Raw genomic sequence first — 20,370 nt, 5'->3', positions numbered from 1 at the left:
CCCACATACACTGCTTTTAAATGGCCATGTTTGCATTTCCTATTAAAAACTGCAGCAGTTGCCTTTTAAAATAAACATTGTCTGGATGTCTAAAATCTGCTGGGATTGGCAATTTTCCCTTAAACTGGTCAGGAGAAGATATAATTTATTAAGGTTTAAAGATTCCTAGAGATTTGCCCCAACTATATCACTTAAGAGTGGACCTCTTACTTCTGGGTAGTTGGCAGCATCTCCCCTTTCGTGGTATGGAAAATTCAGTTAGTCAAGATGATTATTCTACTTAAATGGTTGTATATGTTGCAAGCCTTATCAATATATTTACTCAAAAGAGATGTTGTCAAATGCAATAGATTAGTATCTATTATTTGGATTCTTAAGAAATCACATATGAGCCTTACCCAACTTCATTTTTGTCCTATTGATGGGGGTTTAAATTTCTCCAATTTAAGGTTATATAATATGGCATGTCTTCTGCACATGGTAAGAGATTGTCTTCATAGTGTGGAATCAGTTATGGATATTGAAACAGGCAAGAGTCTGTTTTGCCTATGGTGTTATCTTCTCCATGCAAAAACCATCAGAGATACCCTTGTCCATAAAGGGTAGTCACTTGTATGGCCCTATTATCAAGCTTGGAATTAGGTAAGGAAAAATATAGACTATTTTCTTTCCTATTAGAGGAAATAAAGCTTTCCATCCAGGAATGGACAATGCAATTTTTCAGATATGGGAAGCTAAAGGTCTTACAGCTACTCATCAAATGCTGATGGAATCTCGACAAGGCGTTCATGCCTTCCAGTATTTGCTAGAAAAATATTTGTTAGAATGCAAAAACATTTTTGCATATTTGCAAGTGCATCATTATATTGATTCTTTATTATATTTGAGTGATGATATTTTTACAGTCATTTATTTTGAAGGGATGTGCTAAAGATTAACCCCAAAACTAGATTACTCTCTAATTTGTATAAACATTTGGTAGGAGAATTGAATATAGATCATTTCTTTGCTGTGGCACATAGATTGTCAAGAGATTTAGGTATCGAAATAGAAGTGGATGATCTAAGGTCCTCTCTGGAACTCATGTGGTTTGATAGAAAGCTCTGATTTGCTTGAAAGGCGGTTTAAATTGTTGCACAGACTATACTGCATTTTTCCCCATTGTGTGCTCAAAAAATACATCTTTGAGTCTTTGTCTTAAGTGTTAATGCATAGAAGGAACTTTTTTTTTTTTTGCTGTCTTTGTATCTGCCTGAAGATCCAAAAATTTGGGGAAACTGGGTTTAATAAATGTATCTTGCTGCAAATGATAAGTGATGAACTTCCTACTCTGATTATATGGCTCATTCAAATGCATAACATTTTGCTTATGGAAGAGCTTTCTGAAAAGAGAAGGCATAAGAAACTCTGGGGAGTATGGAATCCCTTTCTCAATTTGATTTCTTCCAGTCTCTGTAGTATGGTGGTAAATTCTTTAGATATCTTATAGGTGGTTACCCTTTGGATGTTGACTTCTGTGGGGAGAGGGAGTGGGAACTGGGAAAGGGTATACTTTTGGCGGATGACATTTTAAACCATATTCTGTTCAATGGACATGGTATTTCTTTGTTGTGATTAACTTTAATTTGATGGTTATGGCACATGTATCATTGGAATGTTATGCCCTATTTGTTTTTTCTTCAATAAACATATTTTTCCAAAAAGAAACATTGTTTTGCAATATACAACAATCACATCATCCTTCTTAGACTAATGCATATGCAATTCTCAATTTTAAATAACATGGAACTCTTTCTCTCATACTCATTCAGTCACAGCTCACATACACTCGACATACTTTCCTCATCTATGATAAACATTTTTCACAAATCCACTTCTTATCTCAAACACACAGTACTGTGTATTCCCAGAACAAGCAGTCCATAGTAGTTGGAATCACTACAAAATGCAATCACATTTCAAGCACACATGTTACTGTATACAGATATGGAAACCATGTCCCGCTTTCACAAAACACACAACTGAGAGTTGGACTCTCATGTCATTTTCTGAATACATATCACAGTAGTCAGGTTATACATATTCTGAATAGGGTAGATATACCAACAAATGTAAACAATTATTTACATAACATAAAAGAAACTAAACAAAACATTTAAACTTGCTGACTCATACAGTGGTGACTCATGGAACAGTAAGAGAGACAGAGTGTGGCTGCACTCATTACTTCTTTTTCAGTCCTTGGAAGACATCTTCCCTACCTCCCACTGCTTGAACATCTGCACCATCAGTTTCAGGACTAACATATATAATAATTGTGTGAAAGAAAAAGACAGATAACCAGTCCTCACAAACCACTCTGCTAATTCTAAACTATTATAACCAAAAACTTAAATGAGAATCAATAATAATGCCCATTATATGGACCTGAGTTTAAGGCTGGTGAAAAGCAAGATATTTTTTTCACCATAAGACTTCAGTCTTTGAGGCGTATAATTTTAATGTCTTCTGCTTTATCCAAATTAAATTTTTATCCATGCATTAGTTTAATCTTATCACTGCCTCATTACAGTTCTGACGAGGAAAAAAGAACTGCATATAAACAGTATAAATGTGAAACTATATACTTGTCTCACAAAGTAATCTACTCAGCAGTTGAACACACAGCCTTGAGGAAAATAACATTTGGCTAGGAGAAAGAGGAATAATCACCTAACAAAACTTTCTGTGTTCTCCTGCTTAAAAAAAAAAAATTCAAACTTTGGAACTGTGTGCTCAATGTCAGTCTCCCTCAATTGGCTCAGCATAATCTTAAGGTCAGTTCTAGAGTCAAATCTAAAAATACCATCAATGAAACTTTGCTTTATCTAGATTATGGTACAGATTATCAGGCCAGCAATGTGGTTTTAGTACTGTGTCCTTGTCTGAAACCCAACTGTATCTCACTATATATGGGACTTCCATTGAACGTTATTAAGCGACTTCAGTAAATTCAAAATGAGTTAACATTTTATTGGCTGGCATCAAATACAGGGATTTGTAATAGTTCAGCTCTTCAGGAGTTTCATTGGCAGCCAATTTCCTTTTAAATACTTCTTAAGATATTAATGCTAGCTTTTATAGCATTAAGAAACTCAGAATAATTATACTTGAAAGAAGATATTTTGTGGTATATATTATGTAGGTCCTTTATATCAGTCTATAAAGGCTTTCTTGCATCCCTTCCCTAGTAGAAGTGAACCTGTAAGGGGCTAACAATAAGGCATTTTCTTATAATTCCACTTATCTCTGAAATGCTATCCACAAAGAAATAAATGTTGCAAAGGGTTATTAAAGGTTTAGAATGTTAGTGTGGATGCCATCCCATGTCCTGTTGTACTTGTTATTCTCCCACCTATATGGTCATGCTATGGGGCTTTTGATGTTAATTATAAAGGCTCAGTTGTTTCACAATGAATGTGGAAATCCCATGCTTTCTTCCTTAACATTTAACTTATTTAAATGGGATATACCCAACATAAGACATGCCATACTGGGTCAGAACAAAGGTCCATCAAGACCAGTATCCTATTTCCAACAGTGACTAATCCAAGTCACAAATACCTGGCAAGTACCCAAACATTAAACATTATACTAATGCCAGCAACAAGCCGTATCTATTCCATATTGATTAATAGCAGTTTATGGACTTCTTTTCCAGGAATTTATCCAAAACTTTTTTAAACCCAGCAACATAACTGCCTTAACCACATACTCTGACAATGAATTCCAGAGCCTAATTTTGCATTGAATGAAAAATAATTTTCTCTGATTTACTTTAAATGTACTACTTGTATTATCCGAAAGAGTAAATAATCAATTCACATTTATCCATTCAACTCCTTTCATGATTTTGTAGACCTCTATCATAGCCTTCTCTTCAAGTTGAAAAGTCCTAACCTCTTTAGCCTTTCCTCATAGGGGAGCCATTAAATGCTCTTTATCATCTGATCAGTAGTTCTCCTGAAGATTAGGAGGGGAAATACAGAATAGATGATGCTGAAAATTTGTACAGATTTTTTTATTATAGTTAAAAATATGGTCATTTAATAAATAATTAAAACATTCACTGACATATGTCAATAAATAGATAAACAAACAGCAAAAACGAGAGGGAAAAGATCACAATCCAATAATAAAATCTACAGAACAATTTTTTGAAAGCAAATGACAATATCATAAGAATCGCTCATAAATTTTAATCTGCAGCCTCTCGCCACGCAATGGGCCGCAAGCTGTGTTCAGCCTTAAGAGCGATGTAAGATTCAATCATTTATTGTCATTATGCTAGATATTATTTCCAATTTTTATATACCCAAAAAATATTTTAATAATTTTTTAATAAACAAATTGTTTAAGCTACCAGAAAAGGTTTTTCAAAAATATTCATGGAAAACAATAAAATTCCCACATTTAAACTACCCAAAAAAAGTTGAAAAAAGAGAATACTTAGCCCAATTGATGAGATATGTGAAATTAGCCAAAGAAGGCTTATAAAGCACAATTCAAAACTTTCCCGACATGATTCATGTTTCGACTGATGTCACAATCTTCCTCAGGGGATTTATCATATAATTTCATTTAAAGGCCAATATTCTTTAATCCTTGAAAACAAAATACAATAAAATCAAGTCTACAAACTCTCAGAAAATGGGGATATGCATACATAGATTTTTACATAAATGCATAGTGAAAGGCTTGACAATAACGAAAAAAGAAGAAATAAAGCTCACCCGGACGGCAAGACCGTCTCTTTCAACACGTTGAAATATGATGCCACCGCGTCTCAGAAAACGATCCCTCCTCCTACCATTCAAATTTTGTCCAAACAGCATACGTCACCGGAAATCCAACCGGAAATCTATTCTTACAAAACTACTACTCCCATGATACAGAGGGCTAAAAAACGGACCAATCAATTTCTTTGTTTAAGCCCTTAGGGGGCACAGTGTCAAAGAAATATATCCATTTCTGTTCTCTTCGTAATAAGTAGTTGTCAAAATCGCCTCCTCTATTACTAGGAAGCAGATTTTCAATTACCGCAAACCTCAGAACTTCAAAAGAATGGCAACATTGTAAACAATGTTGTACTACTGGCGCCTCAACGTGTTGACGCGTGATGGCACTTCTATGTTCAATCACAAGTTTTCAAACTACGCATCGTTTTGCCAATATAAAGTAAGGGGCACGGGTACCACAATCCATAAATCACTCCTTTCGATTGACAATCTGTATAAGACTTAAATCTAAACTTACCATTCCCAAAAACAGGTAGAAATTCTCCCGAATGGGACTTACTTTATATTGGCAAAACTATGCGTAGTTTGAAAACTCGTATGATTGAACATAGAAGTGCCATCACACGTCAACGCGTTGAGGCGCCAGTAGTACAACATTGTTTACAATGTTGCCATTCTTTTGAAGTTCTGAGGTTTGCGGTAATTGAAAAACTGCTTCCTAGTAATAGAGGAGGTGATTTTGACAACTACTTATTACGAAGAGAACAGAAATGGATATATTTCTTTGACACTGTGGCCCCTAAGGGCTTAAACAAAGAAATTGATTGGTCCGTTTTTTAGCCCTCTGTATCATGGGAGTAGTAGTTTTGTAAGAATAGATTTCCGGTTGGATTTCCGGTGACGTATGCTGTTTGGACAAAATTTGAATGGTAGGGGGAGGGATCGTTTTCTGAGACGCGGTGGCATCATATTTCAACGTGTTGAAAGAGACGGTCTTGCCGTCTGGGTGAGCTTTATTTCTTCTTTTTTCGTTGTTGTCAAGCCTTTCACTATGCATTTATGTAAAAATCTATGTATGCATATCCCCATTTTCTGAGAGTTTGTAGACTTGATTTTATTGTATTTTGTTTTCAAGGATTAAAGAATATTGGCCTTTAAATGAAATTATATGATAAATCCCCTGAGGAAGATTGTGACATCAGTCGAAACATGAATCATGTCGGGAAAGTTTTGAATTGTGCTTTATAAGCCTTCTTTGGCTAATTTCACATATCTCATCAATTGGGCTAAGTATTCTCTTTTTTCAACTTTTTTTGGGTAGTTTAAATGTGGGAATTTTATTGTTTTCCATGAATATTTTTGAAAAACCTTTTCTGGTAGCTTAAACAATTTGTTAATTAAAAAATTATTAAAATATTTTTTGGGTATATAAAAATTGGAAATAATATCTAGCATAATGACAATAAATGATTGAATCTTACATCGCTCTTAAGGCTGAACATAGCTTGCGGCCCATTGCGTGGCGAGAGGCTGCAGATTAAAATTTATGAGCGATTCTTATGATATTGTCATTTGCTTTCAAAAAATTGTTCTGTAGATTTTATTATTGGATTGTGATCCTTTTCCTTCTCATTTTTGCTGTTTGATTAATTGGAGAGGAGTTCTGCTTCTTGATTTTTTAATAAATAGATAAAAACAATACGGTTAAAATCAGTGCTTTGAAACAGTTAACTATAGTTAAAATGCACTGTAGACTAAAATGTAGTTTAAAACTATTTGACATCTATTTCAACAGACTACCTTTTAAAATTTTTATCTACCTCTTTGTTCTTAACAGGATTCAACACAATAATGCTACATATTCAGATAAGTAATGTTCTTATGTATATCAGTTCTCAAATTGCAGTTCACTTTGAATTAATATTACTTTCTACTCGGAAATGATGATTTATGAATCCTTTTATGTTCCAAGCTTTGCAGAACTTGATCTGCCTTTTTGCTAAGTATAACTTACATTCTTATTTATGTTTAATTCTAATTTACTGTTGTTCTGTATGTTCTCTCTATTTTCTTTTCCTGTCTTTGTACTTTTGTACTGTGGCACTCATTATAATCTGGTCAGATTTAAATGTTACTTTGCAACGTTATCAATCCTGCACTGGGGCTCATTGTCTGAGATGTTTGAGTGTGCTGCTCAAGCATATAGCTTGTGTGTGTTGTTCCTGTCTTCTTCTTTTATCCAGTCCTTCAATTTTGCATTTTCCCCTACCTCCACCAGAGGAGGGGGGGGGGGACTTAAATGCCACAGAAGAGCAGTGGTGGTCAGAGGACTATTTATCTGGACCTGAAGGTGAGTCCTATTTCTAGCTGGGTTCTTGGACCCTCTCCCGGCCATAATGCACTGAAATCTGCCCACCAATGTCAACAGGTAGAGTTTTCATGAGACTCTGAGTCACCACATGAATACTAGAACTGCCTGACCTTTTCACTACCAATGCCAAAGGAGTGCAGGGGAGGGATATTAAATGCCAATGAAGAGCAATAGTGCTCAGTCGGCCATTCATCTGGGTCTCAAGCTGACACCTAGTTTTAGCCAGTTTCTTCCCCCCCCCCCCCCCCCGCCATGATGTGCCAGCATCATCAGGAAGGGCTTTATTGAGATACTGAGCTGCTGCATAGTTGTGCACTGCTGTGGTGTACCAAAGGGTCATGCCAAATGAGAACACCCCTTAGTGATCCCCTTTGTGAGATGTACAGGGGAAGAATTGTGCTCAGGATTAGATTTTTATTCTTATGTTTTAGTCCAGCATATGTTTAGAAGGTTTCTCCATACTTAGGTTAATCGGGAGGTTTTAGGGTTCATAGTAAGAAGAGGGAAGAGAGGGAATGGTGTTTGGTAGTGGTTAAAAGGAGAGGGGTAATAGGTGGAAGGTTGGAGAATAGGCTAATAGTTTGAATTGTATTCAACTCAATGCTAGATATTTGAACAAAGAGACAATTACAGTTCATAATTTAATTGTTGAGTCCTATTCTGATTTAATGTTTATCACTGAAACATGGTTGGCTACTTTACCTGAAGTATATCCCTTAAGATTTAATTTTTTGCAGTATTAGGGCAAGAGGCATTACAGTTATTTTTAAAACATCTTGGAGATTGGAGCAGATTATGTTATGGCCCATAAGAGGTTGCAAATATTTGTTATTAAGGGTGGAGAGGGGGGAAGGAGTTGAGATTTTACTGGTTTATTCACCACCTGATTTTAAGCAAGATAGTTGAGGATTTAGTAGAATTTATTGTGGCTCAGTGTTTTTATCAGCTTTGTCATCATTTAAGACAATTGTTTGACTTCCCCACGCATAGAGGAAGACATATTAATTTTATTTGTACGTCTTTAAATTTGAGTGAGGGGATGATTTAATTATTACTAAAAAGAAGGAAGTTTTAAGGTCTGATCACTAGGTGATTGATTTTTCTTTTTTCTTCTGAGGAGAGAAGCATGATAAATGAAGTGCGTCAAGGCTCAGTTCTGGGGCCAACTCTGTTTAATATTTTTGTGAGTAACATAGAAGGTTTAGAAGGAAAGTTAGGCTTTTTGCAGACAATGCTAAGATTTGCACAGAGTCGACACACCTGAAGGAATAGAGAGAATGTAAAGTGATCTAAGAAAGTTAGAAGAGTGGTTGAAAGTTTGGCAGCTGGGTAACAATGCTAAAAAGTGCAGAGTCATACATTTAGAGTACAGAAATCCAAGGGAGTTTTATGTGATGGGGGCTGAAAGATTGATTTGCACAAACCGGTTTGATATTGTCTGATGACCTGCAAAGTAATGTGACAAGGTAGTGGCTAAAGCTAGCGGGATGCCGAGCTGATTAGAGGAAGCAGTCCAGAGAAAGGCAGCCAAAATGGTGTGGGATCTGTACAGAAATACTTATGAGATAAGACTGAAAGATCTAAATATGCATACCCTGTATGAGAAGAAGAACATGGGAGATATGATATAGACTTTTAAATACCTGAAGTGTAGTAATGATGCACAGGAATCAAGCCTTTTCCAGTAGAAAGAAAGTTGTAGACCTAGAGGGGATAGACTCAGGAACAATATTAGGAAATATTTCTTCATGGAAAAGATGGTAAATGTATGGAATATCCTCCCAAAAGAGGTAGTGAAGATAAAAATGGTAATGGAATTCAAAAGGGCACAGGATAATCACAAAGGATTCCTAATAGCTAAAGGATGGAAATGAAAATAAGGAGCAATCTGTGTTAACTGAGGTAAACTTCACAAAGTGGCAATTACTTCTCTTAAATGAAGGCAGAGAGGGAAACTGCATGGAATGGTAGTTAGTGTCTTAAAATAAAAATATAAGCTTTCTGGGCAGACTGGAATAACCATTTGGGTCTTTTTTGCCATCGGTTCTATGAAGTCCATTTTCAGCCACTGTACCGGTCTGCTAGATAGCCAGAAAAACGTATCCAGCTAACTAACAGGGTATACTCAGTGGCATGGTTATGCCACTGAATATACCCGGCTATATGAAAGTTAGCCAGTTATGTCTATCTGACTAACTTTAGGACAGTCCTACAGCCTGACCAGAGTTAGGTTCATAGATTAAGAGACTAACTCTGCTCCACCTGGAAATGCCTCCTGCCATCCCTGGAATACCCATGAATTAAGTGGCTAAATTCTAGTCGCATATGAAGATAAATATTACCGGATAACCATTTATATGGATAACCTGTCAGTTATCCATCTAAATGGCTTTTGAATATCGACCTCCAAGTCACTATTTATTTTATTTATTTATTTATTTATTTATTTATTTATTTATTTAAAAACTTTTATATACCGGTATTAGTATGCATATATCATACCGGTTTACAATGTAACTTTAAAGGTAGAAATTACAATGAACAGGGAGGGCGAACAAGGAGGAGTATACAAAGAGCAGGAGGTGGAGGAATTAAAGCAATAAATAAAAACTGCAACGGACTATTTACAGGAATATACAAGGCGTAGGCAAGATACTTGCAGAAGTCGGTGTACTTAATCAGGGTAGGCTTGTCGGAAGAGCCATGTTTTAAGTTTTTTTCTGAACTTGGCGTAACATGGCTCTAGCCTGAGAGTGGTAGGGAGGGTGTTCCATTGTTTAGGGCCTGCAATGGATAGTGCACGGTCCCTAGTAGAGGAGAGGTGGGCTTTTTTCAAAGGGGGAATGGAGAGGGTGCCTTTGTTGACAGTGCGAGTGGGTCGTTCAGTGCGTATAGGACGAAAGGGTTCATCCAACCAATTGGAATTGTGCGAGTGGATGGACTTGTGCACTATGGTTAGAATTTTGAAGAGAATTCGGGATGCGATGGGGAGCCAGTGGAGTTCTTTGAGTATTGGGGGTAATGTGATCAGCTTTCCTTGAGTTGGTGATGACCCTGGCGATGGCATTCTGGAGCATTTGTAAGGGCTTGGTGGTGGAGGAGGGTAGGCCAAGGAAGAGGGCATTACAGTAGTCCAGCTTTGAGGAAAGGGTGGCTTGGACGACGGTGCGGAAGTCATGATAGTGGAGGAGGGGTCTGAGTTTCTTCAGGATGTGAAGCTTGAAGAAACCTTCTTTGAGGATGGAGTTGATCTGTTTTTTGAGATTGAGTTGTTGATCTATGATAACCCCAAGGTCTCTTACTGTGGGTTTGGGTGTTATGACGTTGAAAGCTGGATCGTTGGAGATCGGTGGTTTGGGAGGGAGGTGAGGAGAGATAAGGAGCAGCTCTGTTTTGGAGGAGTTTAGAGCGAGGTGGATGTTGGTGAGGAAGTCATTGATGTTGGCAAGACATGTGTTCCAGAAGGCAAGGGCATCTGAGAGAGAGTTGTGAATGGGAATGACGATTTGAACGTCATCTGCATAGAGGTAGAATTTGAGGCCGAGGTCTGTGAGGAGCTGACATAGAGGTGTGAGATAAATGTTGAAAAGGGTGGAGGAGAGGGAGGAGCCTTGTGGGACACCTTGAGACAAGGAATAGAGTGTGGAGTTGGCGTTTCCTATCTTGACGGAGAACTTTCTGTTAGATAAGTAGGATTTAAACCATAGTAGGGCTAGGCCTGAGATGCCTATTTCGGATAGCCGGTTGATGAGGAGGTTATGGTTGATGGTATCAAAGGCAGCTGAGATGTCGAGTAGGGCGAGGAGGTAACAGTTGCCTCGGTCCATGCCTATGAGTAAGTGGTCCGTGAGGGAGAGCAGGAGGGTTTCTGTATTGAGGTATTTACGGAAGCCGTATTGGGCTGGATGCAGAATGTTGTTGCTTTCTAGATATTCTGTAAGTTGGATGTTTACAATCTTTTCCATAATTTTGGATAGGAAGGGCAGGTTAGAGATAGGGCGGAAGTTAGCGGGGTCTTTAGGGTCTAGTGTTGGTTTTTTTAGGAGGGGCTTGACAATAGCTTGTTTAAGAGCATCTGGGACAGAGCCTGAAGAGAGGGAGGAGTTTATGATGTCTGCGATGGGTTTGGATATAGTGTTCGGGATGGAGAGGAGGGATTTTGTGGGAATGGTGTCTGAAGGGTGGGAAGCTGGTTTAAGTTTTCTGAGAATAGATTCCACTTCTTTAGCGGAAGTCAGGTCAAGGGTTTGGAGGGTGGGTGAAGTGGGGGAAGGTTGGAGGGAGGGGGAAGGGGAGGTGGATGGAGAAGGGTGTTGAAATCTGCGGAGGATGTTGGTGATTTTTGTGAGGAAATACTGGGCGATTTCTTCACTCTTAGTGGAGGCATCATTCTCAGGGATAGTGGGCTGAGAGGATTTGGTGAGGTTGGCAACATAATTGAAAAGGGCTTTCGGGTTGTACATGTATTGGTGGATCTTAGCTGAAAAGTAGTCTCTTTTTGTTTTGAGGGTGGTTATTCTATATTGGTGAAGGGTAGTTTTGAAACTTGAGGCGAGTTGGGGTGAGGGGGCTTTACGCCAGTTTCTCTCACGCTGCCTGAGGGTATTCTTTAGGGATCTTAGTTCAGTCGTGTACCAGGGTTGATGATTTTTTGTGGGTTGGGTAATGTTACGTCTGGAGATGGGGCATAGTTTGTCAGCAATTTCAAGAGTCATGCTGAGCCAGGATTTGATGGCAGTCTCTGGACTGGAGCAGTCAAGGCTAGTGGATGTGTTGGAAATGCAAGAGCCAGTTCATCTCCAGAGCAGGGTTTCCTGAAGGTGAAGGTGGTGTTGTTTGAGGGAGTGGGGGTAGTAGGGAAGTTAAGGGGGAGGAGGGCTTTTATGAGGAAGTGGTCTGACCAAGGTACAGGGGAGCAGGTGGGGGGGGTGGGATGGTAGGAAGCAGTGGTTGATGAATATAAGGTCAAGGGAGTGACCAGCTTGGTGCGTGGGGGAGGCAACAATTTGTCTAAGGCCTAGAGCTTGGAGTGCAGTAAGGAATGCCTCACAAGAAGGGGTAAGGGGGGTGGCATCGACATGGAGGTTGAAGTCTCCTAGTATGATGGAAGGGATTTCAATGTTTATGTTGGCAGATAAGAATTCAATTAAGGGGGAGGGGTCCCGTTCGATGGATCCAGGAGGGGCATAAATGAGACAGATTTGCAGTGAGGGGGCTTTGAAGAGGCCAATTTCTAGCTTGGAGGGTGATGTGGTGTGGGAGAGTTTGAGATTAAGGTGTTTCTTGAAGGCTAGGAGGATGCCACCTCCTCTTTTCTTGGGTCTTGGAATGGATAGGAATTCGTAGGATTGTGTAGGTAGCTGGTTCAGGAGGACAATGTCTGTTTCTTTGAGCCAGGTTTCCGTGATGGCACAGATGTCTGGCTTGGTGTCAGTGAGGAGGTCATTTAGGATGGGGGTTTTTTTGGAGAGTGATTGGGCGTTGAACAGAATGATGGAGAGGGTAGTGAGTCCAAGGAATTGGTTGAGGGGGGTAGTGAGGATAGGGAGGAGGGATTTGTAGGGGGGTGGGTGGGACGGGGGGGGATGGGAATGGGGGAGTCTGTTGTGGGGGAGGTGGATGCGGTTGATGTGTTGTGTGGTCATAGTGGGTGGGTAGGCAAAGGAGGAGGGAGGGAGAGGGGGTAGGTAAAAAGGAAACTGAGAGGATATAGGGTAGTACAAGGCGGGGATTACGGTATCAAGGAGTTAAACTGAGAGAAGGGCACTGAGGAAAGGGCACAAAGCTGATTAGGTAGGGTAAGAGGTGTAAATAGTGTACCATGCAGGTTATACAATGCAGGTCAGACAATGCAGGTTATACAGCTTAGATAACATGCACAAATAACAGAATAGAGCAATTTAAGGTGTTAGGGGGAGTAGTCCAGTGGCTGGGAGGCAGGCTCATGAGCACCTGTGAGAGGTGGGATAGGCACTTTGAGGAGGTGCCCACTCACTCGGAGGTCCTGGAGCTGGATGGGTCTTGGCTGAGAGGCTGGCAAGTGAGCGGCGATACTTCAGGGTCAAAAGGGACTGCTGGGTGAGAAGGAGGTCCGTGTAGTACTTTAGGGTCTTCCAGGGTCCTTCAGGGCGGTCCGAAGGGGCTGCCCGAAGGGGCGCTCAAAGGGGCAGGCCCCTTTGTCGCGCTCCTTCGGCGCGTGACGCTAGGCGCATGACGCTTGACCAGGTTAGATTGTTATAGATGACTCTTTTTTGTGTCGCTCAAAAGTGATGTCATCAATATGGGTCTTAGCATCCAGCACAGAGATTTAAAAGCGGAGTCGTTAGAAGCAGGGCAGTCTTCCAGCTGGGGGAGGGGTCAACAGCCACGAGGTGGAGGAGGAGGAGAGGGTCCAATGGAGGGCTGGGTGCAGGAAACAGCTCAATCCAAGCCCTGGATCCTGGCTTGCAGAGCAGAGAAAAGAAAGGCAAGTACCTGTACGGAGATTTAAAAGCACATTCGTTAGAAGCAGGGCAGTCTTCCAGCTGGGGGAGGGGTCAACAGCCACGAGGTGGAGGAGGAGGAGAGGGTCCAATGGAGGGCTGGGTGCAGGAAACAGCTCAATCCAAGCCCTGGATCCTGGCTTGCAGAGCAGAGAAAAGAAAGGCAAGTACCTGTACGGAGATTTAAAAGCACATTCGTTAGAAGCAGGGCAGTCTTCCAGCTGGGGGAGGGGTCAACAGCCACGAGGTGGAGGACGAGGAGAGGGTCCAATGGAGGGCTGGGTGCAGGAAACAGCTCAATCCAAGCCCTGGATCCTGGCTTGCAGAGCAGAGAAAAGAAAGGCAAGTACCTGTACGGAGATTTAAAAGCACATTCGTTAGAAGCATTATTATTCCATATTATTCCATATTATTATTCCATATTATTCCATATTATTATTCCATATTATTATTAAGACCCTACCTAAGGATTTATTGCCATGATTGAGTCAGATTGGGAATTCCTTTCTATAAGTGGGCTGCCTCCTGGTACAGCTTACATGAATGGTGGGGACACGCCCTTTCCTCCCTTTGAAGAAGCCAAGTTTAGAGATGACCACTTGTGCTAGTTATTGGTCAGTAGCCAATATTCATTTTTCATTAAAAGTTATATATAGAAAAAGTGGTTGTTTCCATTATCTTCTCTGGGTTTGAATGATTGTCAGGCAGGTTTCAGGAGAGATTACAGCACAGAGACGATTGTGGTGGCAATAAATCCAGAAGTGATATATGCAGAGATAAGGGTGAATCTGTATTTTTAAGTTTACCTGATTTATCAAGTGATTTTGGTTTTATGATCTGTAGGATCCCGTTGGAGCATTGCAGTCAAATTGCAATGGGTAAGACAGCAGTTGAATGGTTAAAGCCTTTCCTAATGGGCAGAAGTTTGATATCAAGAGTGAGAGGTGAGTTGTACGAACTATTCCAGAGAGAGAATGGAGTCCCTTAAAGATCCCCTTTGTCACCATTAATGTTTATGTGGCTGCTGGGTGCCCTCATACACTTCTTGGGAATTGTGGACTTTTTATGCGCTGATGATTTTCAACTGGTGGTCCCGGCAGGGTTGCATTCAGTTTCTACCTTGGAAAGCCCAAATGATGGTCTGAAGAGAATTTCAAGATGTTTGTTGAATAATTTAAAAGCAGAAGAATGGAGATTTTATTTCTAGATAATGAGGGGGCCATAATCCCTGATTTTGAAGATAAATGATGCGGAAGTTAGATGAGGGGAAAATATGTGAGCTGTGTAAGTCCAGTTGGATGCTAAGTTCAACTTTCCATCCCTTATCTCGATGGTAGTTAAGAAGGCATTCCTTAAATTATGGCAGTTACAGTGGGTACCCCTTTCTTGAATGTTTCTTTTTTTCAAACAGTGATTCAGATTTACTTGTCATCTTTTTTAGACTACTGTAATTGTTTGTTTGTGCAGACAACAATATTTGTTGTCTGCACATTGTACCAAATATGCCAGCAAAGATAGTGTGTAAATGTCTGGGTAGAGTTAGTAAGACCCTCCATGCCATACCAATTACATTGACTCACTTTTAGGGAATGTGTGAACTTTAAAATGACAACATTAAGGGGATATGATAGACGTGTTTAAAATCATGAGAGGTCTAGAACGGGTAGATGTGAATCGGTATTTAGTCTTTCACATAATAGAAAGACTAGGGGGCACTCCATGAAGTTAGCATGTGGCACATTTAAAACTAATCGGAGAAAGTTCTTCTTCACTCAATGCACAATTAAACTCTGGAATTTGTTACCAGAGGACATGGTTAGTTCAGTTAGTCTAGCTGTGTTTAAAAAAGGATTGGATAAGTTCTTGGAGAAGTCCATTACCTGCTATTAATTAAGTTGACTTAGAAAATAGCCACTGCTATTACTAGCAGCGGTAACATGAAATAGACAGGTTTTGGGTACTTGCCAGGTTCTTATGGCCTGGATTGGCCACTGTTGGAAACAGGACACTGGGCTTGATGGACCCTTGGTCTGACCCAGTATGGCATGTTCTTATGTTCTTAAGACCATCAAGGGTATGGGAGCTAGGTATCTACAGAAATTACTTAAAGGGTATATCCCAGGGGAATGTTTTGGTCATGTAACAGAGGATTGCTTCAAGCTCCCTCTATTTGAGAATTGTGGAAAATCACTAATCTTAAGAGAGCATTTTTGGTGGCAGGCACAGAATTGTGGAATTCTGTGCTAGTGAAGGTGCATTTGGAATAACATTATTTGATATTTAGGAAACAAGTGAAAACCTGATTATTTCTCGGCAAATAGAAGGAGTGCTTGGAAATAGGGAAGACTGCATGAATTTAAGATCTTTTTAAGCATTGATTGGGGACAAATGTGATTGTATTTTGCATGTTGGTTGGAAAGCCTATTTTGGGGCATGTAGTTCTAAACAAGAGTTTTTGAGTTGAGAGGAATATGTTTTAAATATTTAAAATTGTATTTTGGATTGTTTCTTAGTTTTGTTTTAATTGTTATTATCTATTGTTGCATACTGCCATGGCCAGATCTTATATCTAGTGGTGGCAGCATATAAGAAATACATGAAATGAAAATGAATTTTTCTTACAGGCACCAAATATCTACTGTTCTGACATGAAAAAATAATTAGAGAATTTTTCTTGCTTAAACCACTATTCTTCTGAAAATTTAAATATGTATTCTAATATGTACCTGGAACCTTGTTGAATTTATATTCTAGCTATCCAAAATAAAGGATAATTATATTCATCCCTATTAATTTCAGGCTTTTCAGAACAGATATTTTTTTTCTATTTCCTATAGCACTTTTCACATGAAGCCTTATTCTCACAATTAGTTTTTCACTTTTCTTGTCCCTGTTTTTGCTTCTGAAGAGATGTAGCACCCCCTTGACCGCTTACCTCGTGGGGCGTTCCTGGGTCTAAGATCGTTGAGCCACGAGCCTCCAGAACTGACTCTGTTTGTCCTTGCATTCTTGGTGCTTGGTGCCTCCACCAGGGAAGAAGGTGTTAGTCAGTGGGATTTCCCTCTTTCACCCCATGAAAACAACTAGAACTGTGAAGAGGCTGGCAGTATGTACAAATATATACAGGTTTATTAGACTATATGATTATAAACATTTCTACATGAGTATGTACAAACCTAACAGGATATTAAACAGCACACTTATCTACTCATGGTTATTAATCTCAGACTATGCAAATATTGCATGTACATTTCTACAAGCTAGCAAGAACTTTTAATATTTGGCTATTCGGGGTTGTTGGTCTCCCACAGTATACTCCAATAAAGTGAAGGGGTGGTCAAAAGACTGTAAAGATCCACAAAAGTTTACAAATTGCAGAAATAAAAGTTTATTAACAACTTAAGGATGGCACTGTGAGCTCAAGAGAGATCTTACATGGTCCCCCATAGTATACTACCATATGCCACCATATAGAATAGGAGGGATTTCTTCTGTTCCTGCTTAATCAAGTATTATTATTATCCTCTCCCTGTTATCCCAGGCCTGGCCCATGTGAAAAAATGCAACTGGGCTGGTGGGCAGTGCTGGTCGGGGGAGAAATGTGTATTCTGTCTAAACCATTGCCACCTCCTCTGCGTCACTTCTGCTCTGCTGACCAATCTGTGCCCTCCTTAGGGGATTTGACTCTGCCTTCCAGTTTGTCAGTGGGGTCTGCACCCTCCTGTGGGACCAGACTCCACCTCCTAGTTGACTGCTGTGGTCCATAACCTTCTGGGGGACCCAAATCAGCCTTCAGGTCTTCACCCTTCTAGGGAAACTGACTCTGCCTCCTGGTCTGCTGCTGGGATCCACACCCTCCTGGGGGAGCCAATATCACCTCCCGATCTGCCACTGGGATCCCACAATAACTCTCTCCCAGATGACCTTATGAGCTGCTTACACTTTTTCGATTTATTATCCTCACATTGTGCTTCTCGTACTATTTTTACAATGTCCTCCTGTCGACTTCTCCTTCTTCCGTCCCGGTTGAGGAATCGTCATCCCCTGTAAATAGTTACCCAGTTTCCATTTGTTCATGTGTTTTTCTTGTATGCTTCGTTTAACTATTCTATGTAATGGCACTGCCAAAAAGTTCTATGTAATGACACTGCCAAAAAGTTTTAAGTTATCTGTAAACCGACACGATGTGCAAACGGTTGTCAGTATATAAAAACCTACAAATAAATAAATAAATAAATATTCATGGGGAAACCAACTCCACCTCCTGATCTGCTGCTGTCATATGATTTTCATCTATTTCAGAAAACCTATGAGGAGAGGCTAAAGGATATAAATATGTTTATCCTAGAGGAGAGGAGGTGCAGGGGAGATTTGATAGAAACCTTCAGATACCTGACAGGTATCACCAATACATAAACTTCAAAGGTTTTCCACTGAAAAGGAAAGAATAGAACTAGAGGACATGATATGAAACTCTAGTGGGGACAACTAAGAACTAATATCAGGAAATATTTCTTCACAGAGAGGGTGGTGGATGTCTGGCATGCCCTTCAAAAAGAGGTGGTAAAGATGAGAACAGTTAATGAATTCAAAAGAGCGTGGGACAAATACTGCAGATCCATAAAGTCTTAAAAAAGGGATGAAATAATATTTCTGCATGGGGGTAATCTGCATGGAGCAGCAGTTACTTTCCTTAACAGAAAGCATTGAGGTAATCTGGAAGGAGCAGCAGTCACTATCATAAGCAAATTGTTGCTTTGATCCTTTTCTGCCATCATTTCTATATATTAGGAGGGTTTTACTTTTCTTGGGTATACATAGCTGCTTTGGCTTTTCTTTTTTGCTGTAGTTCACTTAAAGGTAGCTACTAAAAGTAGTCAGTCAAACCCAACTGATTGACCTTACATGTCTATTTAAAAATTGTTGAAGTTCCTGCATTTCTGTTCCTTAGATTACTTTTAACTATCCTTCTTACCTTGTTATGGAGTTTTGCAAATACAAATGCTCATTCTTCACATTCATATTTTCTAACCTGAATATTCTGTGTGCTGTGCAAAGGGGTCTTTGCTCTTTTACTTTACAATTTGTATTTAGCTGCATGGAGGTTGTGTAATCATTCAGATCCTACCCATCTTTTGACCATCTACTTTTTGGGAGGAGTCCAGCCCCTTTAAATTTTGGATGAACATGCTTAAGAGAGCAAGACCATCTTGACTGACGTTTTATAGCAGTTGGAGTTGAGGACAGTAATTTTAGAGGTGGTGTTCCTGGTAGGCTTCATGGATCATCAATTTGCGAGTTTTATCCAGTATGGATAGAGTGGAGATCTTTTTGTTTTGACTTTGACCAGTTCCCATCGAGAAGACCATTTTCATCCTGTCTGGAGGGGCTGGATTTTTCACTCATCATACCCTTGTATCCATTTAATATTGGGGACAGAGACAACTGGTTTGTAAGATGTTTTTGAAACCAAAGATTGAAGGAAGAAGGGTTTCATTCATTTTTTCAAATCCACCCAACCCCCGCCTATGATTGTGGAAGAGGGAAATTTTCTCACTTTTTACAATTTTCAACCCAGATACTCAGAAATCCCAAAATGATAAAGCTGAGGTAAAGGCAATACAATTTTATGCATAATATTTAATACTTTCTTAGAGACACAGCTTCATATATCACTTTTCAGTTTTACATGTTACACCACATATATATATGTTACCATTTTATATGTCTATTTTAAATTATGTTTTTATGATTTCTATTTTTTTATTAGTATGTCTTATTTGTTTATATGTTGTAGCCCCTGATGCAGCCGCATTGTAAGAGGGCGAAACTTGGCTTGAGTCGGGCTTGTTTAAAGATATTTGTCTCTGTCCAATAAAAGAATCCAGATCAGACATTTGGCTTCTAATTCTGTGTGGTCGCCTCCATGGCTTGGTTAGAAAGCCTTCTTTGCTGCTTTATAGGGATATGAATCGTTTTACGACGATTAAAATTATCGTCCGATAATTTTAATATCGTCTTAAACCGTTATGAAACACAATACAATAGAGATTCTAACGATTTATCGTTATAAATCGTTAGAATCGTGAGCCGGCACACTAAAACCCGCTAAAACCCACCCCCGACCCTTTAAATTAAATCCCCCACCCTCCCGAACCCCCCCCAAATAACTTAAATTACCTGGTGGTCCAGCGGCGGTCCGGAACGGCAGCGGTCCGGAACGGGCTCCTGCTATTGAATCTTGTTGTCTTCAGCCGGCGCCATTTTCCAAAATGGCGCCGAAAAATGGCGGCGGCCATAGACCAACAGGATTCGATGGCAGGAGGTCCTTCCGGACCCCTGCTGGACTTTTGGCAAGTCTTGTGGGGGTCAGGAGGCCCCCCCCCAAGCTGGCCAAAAGTTCCTGGAGGTCCAGCGGGGGTCAGGGAGCGATTTCCCGCCGTGAATCGTTTTCCGTACGGAAAATGGCGCCGGCAGGAGATCGACTGCAGGAGGTCGTTCAGCGAGGCGCCGGAACCCTCGCTGAACGACCTCCTGCAGTCGATCTCCTGCCGGCGCCATTTTCCGTACGGAAAACGATTCGCGGCGGGAAATCGCTCCCTGACCCCCGCTGGACCTCCAGGAACTTTTGGCCAGCTTGGGGGGGGGCCTCCTGACCCCCACAAGACTTGCCAAAAGTCCAGCGGGGGTCCGGAAGGACCTCCTGCCGTCGAATCCTGTTGGTCTATGGCCGCCGCCA

Source organism: Rhinatrema bivittatum, chromosome 2 (assembly GCF_901001135.1).
Source record: "Rhinatrema bivittatum chromosome 2, aRhiBiv1.1, whole genome shotgun sequence".
Lineage (NCBI taxonomy): Eukaryota > Metazoa > Chordata > Amphibia > Gymnophiona > Rhinatrematidae > Rhinatrema > Rhinatrema bivittatum.
Note: the sequence above shows the minus strand (reverse complement) of the source record.